Below are 8085 nucleotides of genomic sequence, written 5' to 3'. Positions count from 1 at the left end.
CGGGCCTGGCCTAGGGAGGATTTTAAATTGGGTTTATTTTTTAGAAAATTTTAAACACCACAACTTTAAAATATTTGGTTTTAATTGGTTTTATTTGGCGGGGATTGTGGGTATGTTTTTGTTTTAAATATGTTGTGAGCCGCCCTGAGTCCCGTCGGGAGAAGGGCGGGATATAAATCAAATAAAATGAAATGAAAAAAATGAAATGAGTCAGTGTTGACTTCTGGCCTTAACCACTACACCAAACTACCTCTTATTAATTTACTTTTCATTTTTTTAAAAAAACATTTATTTAAAAATATTCCATTATTTTCAACCCTGTAGATCTAAACTGAGGAGCACAAAAACCAATATTGTTACTTTTTTTTTTTTAGAGATTCCAGAACAGCATTTGAAAGAAGATGAAAGAATAAATATTAAGCTTCTGGAGAGTTTAAAGACCTTGCAGAAATATTGTAAGCAGCAGATATGCATTGAAGCAGCAAAACTGTATGGATAAGTTTAAATTGATTTTATACTATTGTCATTATTGAATGATTATTTTCCCAAACAATTTAATTAGGGTTATTTTACATTCTCCGAGAATTCAGTAATGGAGGCAAGTTTTTTTCCCCCCTTTCTTTTGGTAGAAAATGTCTTAGTGTTTTACATTCATGGCTTTTTGAATCCATATGGTAATTTATCTCCTAATCAGATGATATATTGTCCAAACTTGATGACTATAAATTCAAACATGAAAATCCACCCCCCCCCTTTTTTTACATTTTCATATATTATAACTTTATCAATTTTTTCCCATTTAATCAACCCTTTGTATAGTGATTCAGATGCCAAAAATTTCCTGGAAATCTTCCAAAGGTCCTCTTGTGTATCATATAGGATCTGGGGAATTCTTCAGCTGATTTGGTTATGTGGGCCAAGTCTCTTAGCAGTACAACACATAAATGGAAGTAACATCCCAAATTCCCCTGTAAATGTCTACTACAACAAAAGATTGGTTCTCATGAACAATCTGTTTTCTAGTCAAGCTTATATTTGCCATTATTAGGATCCTTTCAAGGACTCGGATGCTCTGAGTTCTCCATAATGCAGTTTGAAATTTATTTCCCTAAAATGAAGACCCATTCAGCCAGGCTGCATAGAGATGGGTGGTCTCTAAGTATGATAGCTAGATAAAAGATAGGTGATTACACACACACACACACAGAGAGAGAGAGAGAGAGAGAGAGAGAGAGAGAGAGAGAGAGAGAGAGAGAGAGAGAGAGAGAGAGAGAGAGAGAGAGAGAGAGAGAGAGAGTAGACAGACAGACATAGATAAATGTGGAGAGATGTAAAATAGGTGGACTACATATTTGGTTTTTTTGGAAGAAGATATGTTACTTTGTGAACCCTGACCCTAACCTTGGCCCCAACCGTGGCTCTGGCCCTGACCCCTATCCCTACCCCTACCCCTACCCCTACCCTTACCTCTACCCCATCCCTATCCCTATCCCTACCCCTACCCCTACCCCTACCCCTATCCCTACCCCAAATCTTAACCCTAACCCTAACCCTGACCTTAACCCTAACCCTAACCATAACCCTAACCCTAACCCTAATCCTCAAAGCAGTAAAATATTTTTTTTAAAGATATATTAGGCTGATTAATTCATATGTCCAACAGATACATTTAGGTTGTTTTAATAAACACACTGAGGTTATCTTGCAGTGGAAGAGCTCAAGACCACAACCAAAGAAGAAGAAACTATATCCGAATCCGAAGATGGTAAGACTTATGCAGAAAACATAACACTTTCTGAATTGTATGCCTTCTATCATGTTTTATAGATGTTATAATGAAGCCGGGTGTTTCCCGTTTCTACGGTATTTGAAAATATCCACTGAACTTTGCTTTTTTTTTAATGCAGAGTTCTGGCAATCTCTATTCTCTGAGATATTAGCTAGAGAAAGTAGAGGGGACATTTATTGCCCGTATTTTAAATTATGGACACCAAAGTCCAGCCAGATTAATAGCTGCATTTCTTGAGAACTGAAACAAGGAGCTCCAGGTTCTTTTAAAAAATGATTTCTAGGGCAGAGGATTTTTTTTAAAAAGATCCTAGAATATCAAATGTATATATTTAAAATGTGGACCATCACCCCACCTTTTTCAGGGGGAGGAGAAAAATCCAAGAAACAGTTAAATAAACTTTATTTTCATACTGGTACTTATTTTCATTTGGTGGATAAGTTACAAATTTAATGGTCTGGGTGCACTTGCTTATGACAGCACCCTTCATCTGTGTCTAAAATGATTGCCCTCATTCTGTATTTGTTTCTCATTGTTGTAGTTTCTGAAAATCCACTGCCTTTTTTAAAATGAAAAGCTTATATTCTCAGTGAACTTTCTTCCAAAACAAATAGTGATGATTTTGCCCCAATGGTTTTTAATGTTAGTGTCTGAAAAGAGACTTCCCTCCAGTGGTGGGATTCAGCCAGTTTGCACCACTTCGGCAGAAAAGCTAATTTTTGTTGCCCAGGCCCAGAATGGACTTCTGGAAGCGGCATCCACACCGAGAACCAGTTGTTCACATATTTGAATCCCACCACTGCTTCCCTCAGATGATTTCTTGTTAGACTAAATGGGCCCAACTCATAGATGAGATTGAAAACCAAATTTGGCTTAATTTAATTACATAATTAAAATGAAAGAAATTGGATGAAGCTAAAATTACCATTCAGGCATTTCATATATTTCCTAGATCTGTAGAATCGACATTGTAATCTTGGGCAAGGTGGGTAAGGGTGGATTTTTTTAACCTCCCTTGGACTACTCCTCTTTAATTTCTTACAACATACTGGTGTAAACAGAAAGTCTCTGATGCTTTCTCTTGTTAAAGAATTGACAAAAGAGGAGGTAGCTTTCCCTTTGAAACAGTTATTTTAATTGTTATAGTGTAGTACATCTAAGGCATTTGCAAAATGTGGTCTTTAAACAAATGTAATTGTAGTTTGTCATAATTGAGGGGTCATTTTCTTGCAGATGTGTTGTTCCTCAAAGTAGATAACATCTTCAGTGTACTGATGATGTTACCTTGTTTGGGTAACGAAACATCTGCAAGAAAATGTCCCAAGTTCAGAGAGTACTAAGGACCCCTCATTTCAACCCTGAGCTACAAATATTTTCCTTTATTGCGTGTCATAATTGATATGAAGTCATGTGCCAGTCTTCCTTCAGAAGTGACAATTAGAGAAAAGTATATGCATGACTCTCATTTAGAAGACTACTCTGAGTGCCTATTTGTGTTTCAATTTTTAGAACCAATATTTGGCCCTCGCTATCCCAGCATAAATATACAAGAACCTCCCATGGATATTCCTGTGGAAGGTATTGTTCAGCTCAAAGGATGCTATTAATATAAAGCTAAGGATTGGATACATTCCTCTATTTCCAGCTGGTGAAATCACTTCTCAGATGCAAAATGGAAAGTTCTCAATTTCCACATTATCCAACTATACTATACCTAAGTATAGCACCAATCATAGGAACATGAGATCTAGAACAACATATATTCTCCATTCAATATAAATTAATTATCTAGGCAAGCCTTATAGAAGCTTACATATGGTGTAATCCAGATAAATCCGACATTTTCAGTCAGCTACCAAAGAACTCTAATGTCCAGAATTCTAGAAAAAGATATTGCATTGTGTGTGTGGAATGCATGAAAAGAGGGCTTATATAGTGCGATATATAAACAACAATACAATCAATCTTTCCATTAGGGAAAGGGGGAAACTGATTCCAAATTAGACCATTGATATATGAAACTCAGTAATGTCCACACTAGCCTTCTGGAGTAGTGATGCCACTGAAAGAGGTGGCTATCAGACCTGCCCCAGCGTGATCCCCTTAGGAAAGAAAAACCCTCAGCTCCATTTGTTTGAAGTGAAAGGTACATTTACTAAGAGATGCTGGTTACAGTAAAGTCAGGTGGAATCTGAATTTACTGTGCAACAAGACCAAACTATTTCTTTCAATCCCATCCCTCCGCTCATGACCAGTCCAACTCCAGACAATGCAATGCTGTCTGGGTGTTTTGGGAACTCTAAGGTGTTTGGGCTGGTAACTTTTCACAATCAGGGCAAATGGCCTTGAAGACACCTTGGCATGAACATGTCCCACGGTGATATGCTTTTCTTCAGCTGTCATCCCCCCTCCCAAATTCCCACACAAAAATGCACACAGGTGTATTGCTATCCATTTGTGCCTCACCCCCCCCCCGTCCTTTGATGACAGGACACCAGCACGGCACCAAGCTGAAGATGGTGGACCTGACAGATGGCATTTTAGCTCTGCTGCTTCAGTTCTTCTGTTTAATTTCAACTACAGAGCAAAATAAAATACTCATAATCTACCCCATGTTATTTGCATCCAGTGGCGTAGCGTGGGTTGTCAGCACCCGGGGCAAGGCAAGTAATTTGCGCCCCCCCCTCCACAGTGGGCGGCGACCCGGCGGCTCGGATTGGATTCGCACAGGCAGGGGCAGAGAGCTGCAAGTGCGAGCGCGCCCCCCCAGATGTTGCGCCCGGTGCGGCCGGCCCCCCCTGCACCCCCCACGCTATGCCTCTGTTTGCATCTACCTAGCCATTCTATCTTCTACAGCCTTTCCCCTTCTCTCTCCAGTTCAAATTCTATATCAGTCTAGCCACTCCAAACATCTGATGAAGTGAGCTACCATTCACAAAAGATTATTTTTTAAAAAAACAAAACTTGATAATCAGAACAGGTGCTATTAGATTCTTCTGGTAACCTGTTGATTTTTTGTCAGCATTCCCTAAGTACATCCTTTGGTTTACATTCCAGTGTTTTTGACAAGAGACTAAATTAAACAATGTCTCATGGAACTTAATTATAATAATTACATACAGAAGAATTAGTAAAATTCTAAAGGATGTAAATTAGATATCTTCTTGCTATATATAAAGAAATATAGTTAAAAAATCTCATACACTTAGCTCATGGAGAATGGTTCTTAAGTAATATTACCTCTAATGTCAGAGGAACATCACTTTTGATTTCACGCTGAATTATTTAAAAGATTAATTAGAAATTAAAACTGCTGGCAAAAAGTGTTTTTTTTAATTATATCATTTTCTTCTAAAATTCATTGCAGGATTACATGATGATCAACTGGGTATTCCTCACGATATGTTTTTCCAGCCTGTGCCACGTAAGGAAACAGTGTTGAAATTTAAAATCTTTACTATACAAACTATATAGTTTCGAATGCTCATCTATCATAATGGAAGTGAAAACATTTCGGCTTTCAAAGAACTTGAGCTGAGCTTCTCCAAATAATTCCCAATTCTTGCAGCAAATGGTTATGTAAGCCAGCAAATGAATACAGGTAGTCCTTGAGTTAGGACTATAGTGGAGCCTGCCCATTAGGGTCAAAAGTGGGACAACATTAAATGAACTGCCCCAAGTAATAACTAGCCATCCCTGCTCTCCCCAGTGCATTCACTAAATGAATATATGGGTCATTAAATGGAGTTCAGAGGTAGGGCAGAGCTTGGGAGACCTAATGCAGGCACAAGACCACCTGCCTCAAGGTCTCTCAAGGCTTCTCCCACCCCAAAATACTCCATACTCCACTTCCCATCCCTTGGGTGGCCTTGTTTGTCACTCTGCCCCACAGCCAACAAGAAACAATAGGGAAAGAAAATGCCAGGCAAGCCGGGGTCTCTTAATTCTTCACCTGCCCTTCCTCCTGCAAAGCTGCCCTGCCTTTCTGGGGCAAAACATATAACCAGTTCCTTAGCCTTTCTGAGCTTTCTGCCCCATCAGCTGGAAAGAATCCATCTCCAAAGAACTTCCTCTACAGCAAGGGTGTCAAATTCGCCATGTCACGTGACGTGTTGCGACGTTTTGTGACTTTTCCCCCACTGCCGACAATGGGGTGGGTGCAGTTTCGGCGTGACGCATCCGGCCTATGGGCTGGCAGTTTGACACTTCTGCTCTACAGTCTAGGGCCAGTGTTTCTCAACCTTGGCCACTTTAAAAGGTGTGGACTTCAACTCCCAGAATTTTTCAGCCAGCTATGCTGTCTGGGGAATTCTGGGAGTTGAAGTCCACACCTCTTAAAATGGCCAAGATTGAGAAACACTGGACTAGCCTTTAAGCCCTAGCTGGGATCTACAGGCAGTCCTCCATTTTGTTGCACAAGTCCCTAGTCAACTAAACTTTTGGAGATGATTTTTTCTCTCTCTCCAGTTCAAGGGAAAAAATTGCAGAAAGATTTTCTTGCTTGCTTGCATCCGTTTCTGCACTCTTCAGCCTGGAGTGAAGTTAAGTTTAAAAGAGATAGAGCAGTGGTTCTCAACCTGTGGGTCGGGACCCCATTTGGGGTCGATTGACCATTTCATGGGGGTCGCCAAGCAAGGCTGTCCGCCATTTTTTTTGTCCGCCATTTTTTTGTCCACCATTTTTTCCCCTTTTCCGGCAGGTGCCTTACCACCCTTGGGCTGGGGCAGCTGGTGCTCGGTCTGCTCCATCTCTGCCGCTTGCCAGCTACGCCTCGGCCGGTGCAGGGGGCGGAACCACGCATGCGTGGCGCTCCCGGGCAGGGAAAGTCCTCGACTTACGACCAGTTGGGTAGTCCTTGACTTACGACCGGTTTAGTCCTCGACATATGACCGGTTTAGTCCTCGACTTACGACCGGTTGGGGTCGCGGCATTAAAAAGGTTGAGAACCACTGAGATAGAGATTAGAGAGCAGAGGCGGGGAGTTTAATTTTTGCACCTAATTTTGGGGGGAGGGGGGAAATCAACAAGTCCGTCCCTCCTAGATTTTTTTTGTTTTCTTTACTGAAGACCTTTAGCTTTCTGGACTGAGGGAGGAGGTTAAAGCAAAGGAAAGGTTCTAGGAAGCTCGTCCTGGAGTTGCCACCTTTGCAGGCAGGGCTTGACTTCCTAAAACTTTGCAAGAGATTGGAGAGGTTTGCAGTCTCCTGCTGGCCAGCTGATGATGGGGCAGAAAGCTCCAAAAGCAACTGCCATTTCTGCAAGGAATTGTCAGGGCACTGAAAATGGGGGCTGCTTCTTTATCTTTTCTCCATGATGATCTGTCCCTAACCCAGTCTTTCAAGTCTTTCAGTGTTCAATTGCTACTATAACTGAGTTATCTCCCCCTCCCCCGCCTTGCTTGTGGCCTTCTTCTGCTTTCTCTTTCCACTTTTCTGAGTTTTAGAGCCTTCTCCAGACAGCATAAGGTGTCCGAAGTAGAATAAGACCAGCATCAACATTTATTATATTTATATATCATGTGTATCTGCATCTATATCTATGGCCACCTATATATCCATAGCTATATATATCATCTATATATAGCTATCACCATCTATGTATCTCTATAAATCTCTATATATCAGTGGTTCTCAACCTTTTTAATGCCGCGACCCCAACCGGTCGTAAGTCGAGGACTAAACCGGTTGTAAGTCGAGGACTAAACCGGTCGTAAGTCGAGGACTAAACCGGTCGTAAGTCGAGGACTTTCCCTGCCCGGGAGCGCCGCACATGCGTGGTTCCTCCCCCTGCGGCAGAGACGGAGCAGGCCGACCACCAGCTGGCCCAGCCCAAGGGAGGTAAGGCACCCACCGGAAAAGGGGAAAAAAATGGCGGACAAAAAAAATGGCGGACAGCCTTGCTTGGCGACCCCCGTGAAATGGTCGATCAACCCCCAAATGGGGTCCCGACCCACAGGTTGAGAACCACTGCTATATATCTATCTTTATTACCTATAATTGCTACTTTCCATTAATCCATCATTCCTTTGCTGATGGAAGCGTCTATATGTACAATACAGTTCAAATAATGCTAGATTTAATTCTAAGCATGACCACGCTGTTTTTTTTTCTGAACTGTTTATCGAAAGAATGCTTGCTGAATTTTATTATATGGTCACTAAGTGGGAGATCATGAGATTGTGACTGTGCTTTCTTTCCCCCCATTCCCCTGTCCTTTGGCACTGGGAAATTGACAAGACTAATCAGTTTCACACCTTCAGCTTTTTTTTTTGGTTGCCTCCTAACCGCTCCCCTGCT

Source organism: Protobothrops mucrosquamatus, unplaced genomic scaffold, assembly GCF_001527695.2.
Source record: "Protobothrops mucrosquamatus isolate PMUCROS unplaced genomic scaffold, P.Mucros_1.0 scaffold956, whole genome shotgun sequence".
Lineage (NCBI taxonomy): Eukaryota > Metazoa > Chordata > Lepidosauria > Squamata > Viperidae > Protobothrops > Protobothrops mucrosquamatus.
The sequence above is the reverse complement of the archived record's forward strand: the minus strand, read 5'-3'. Positions refer to the sequence as shown.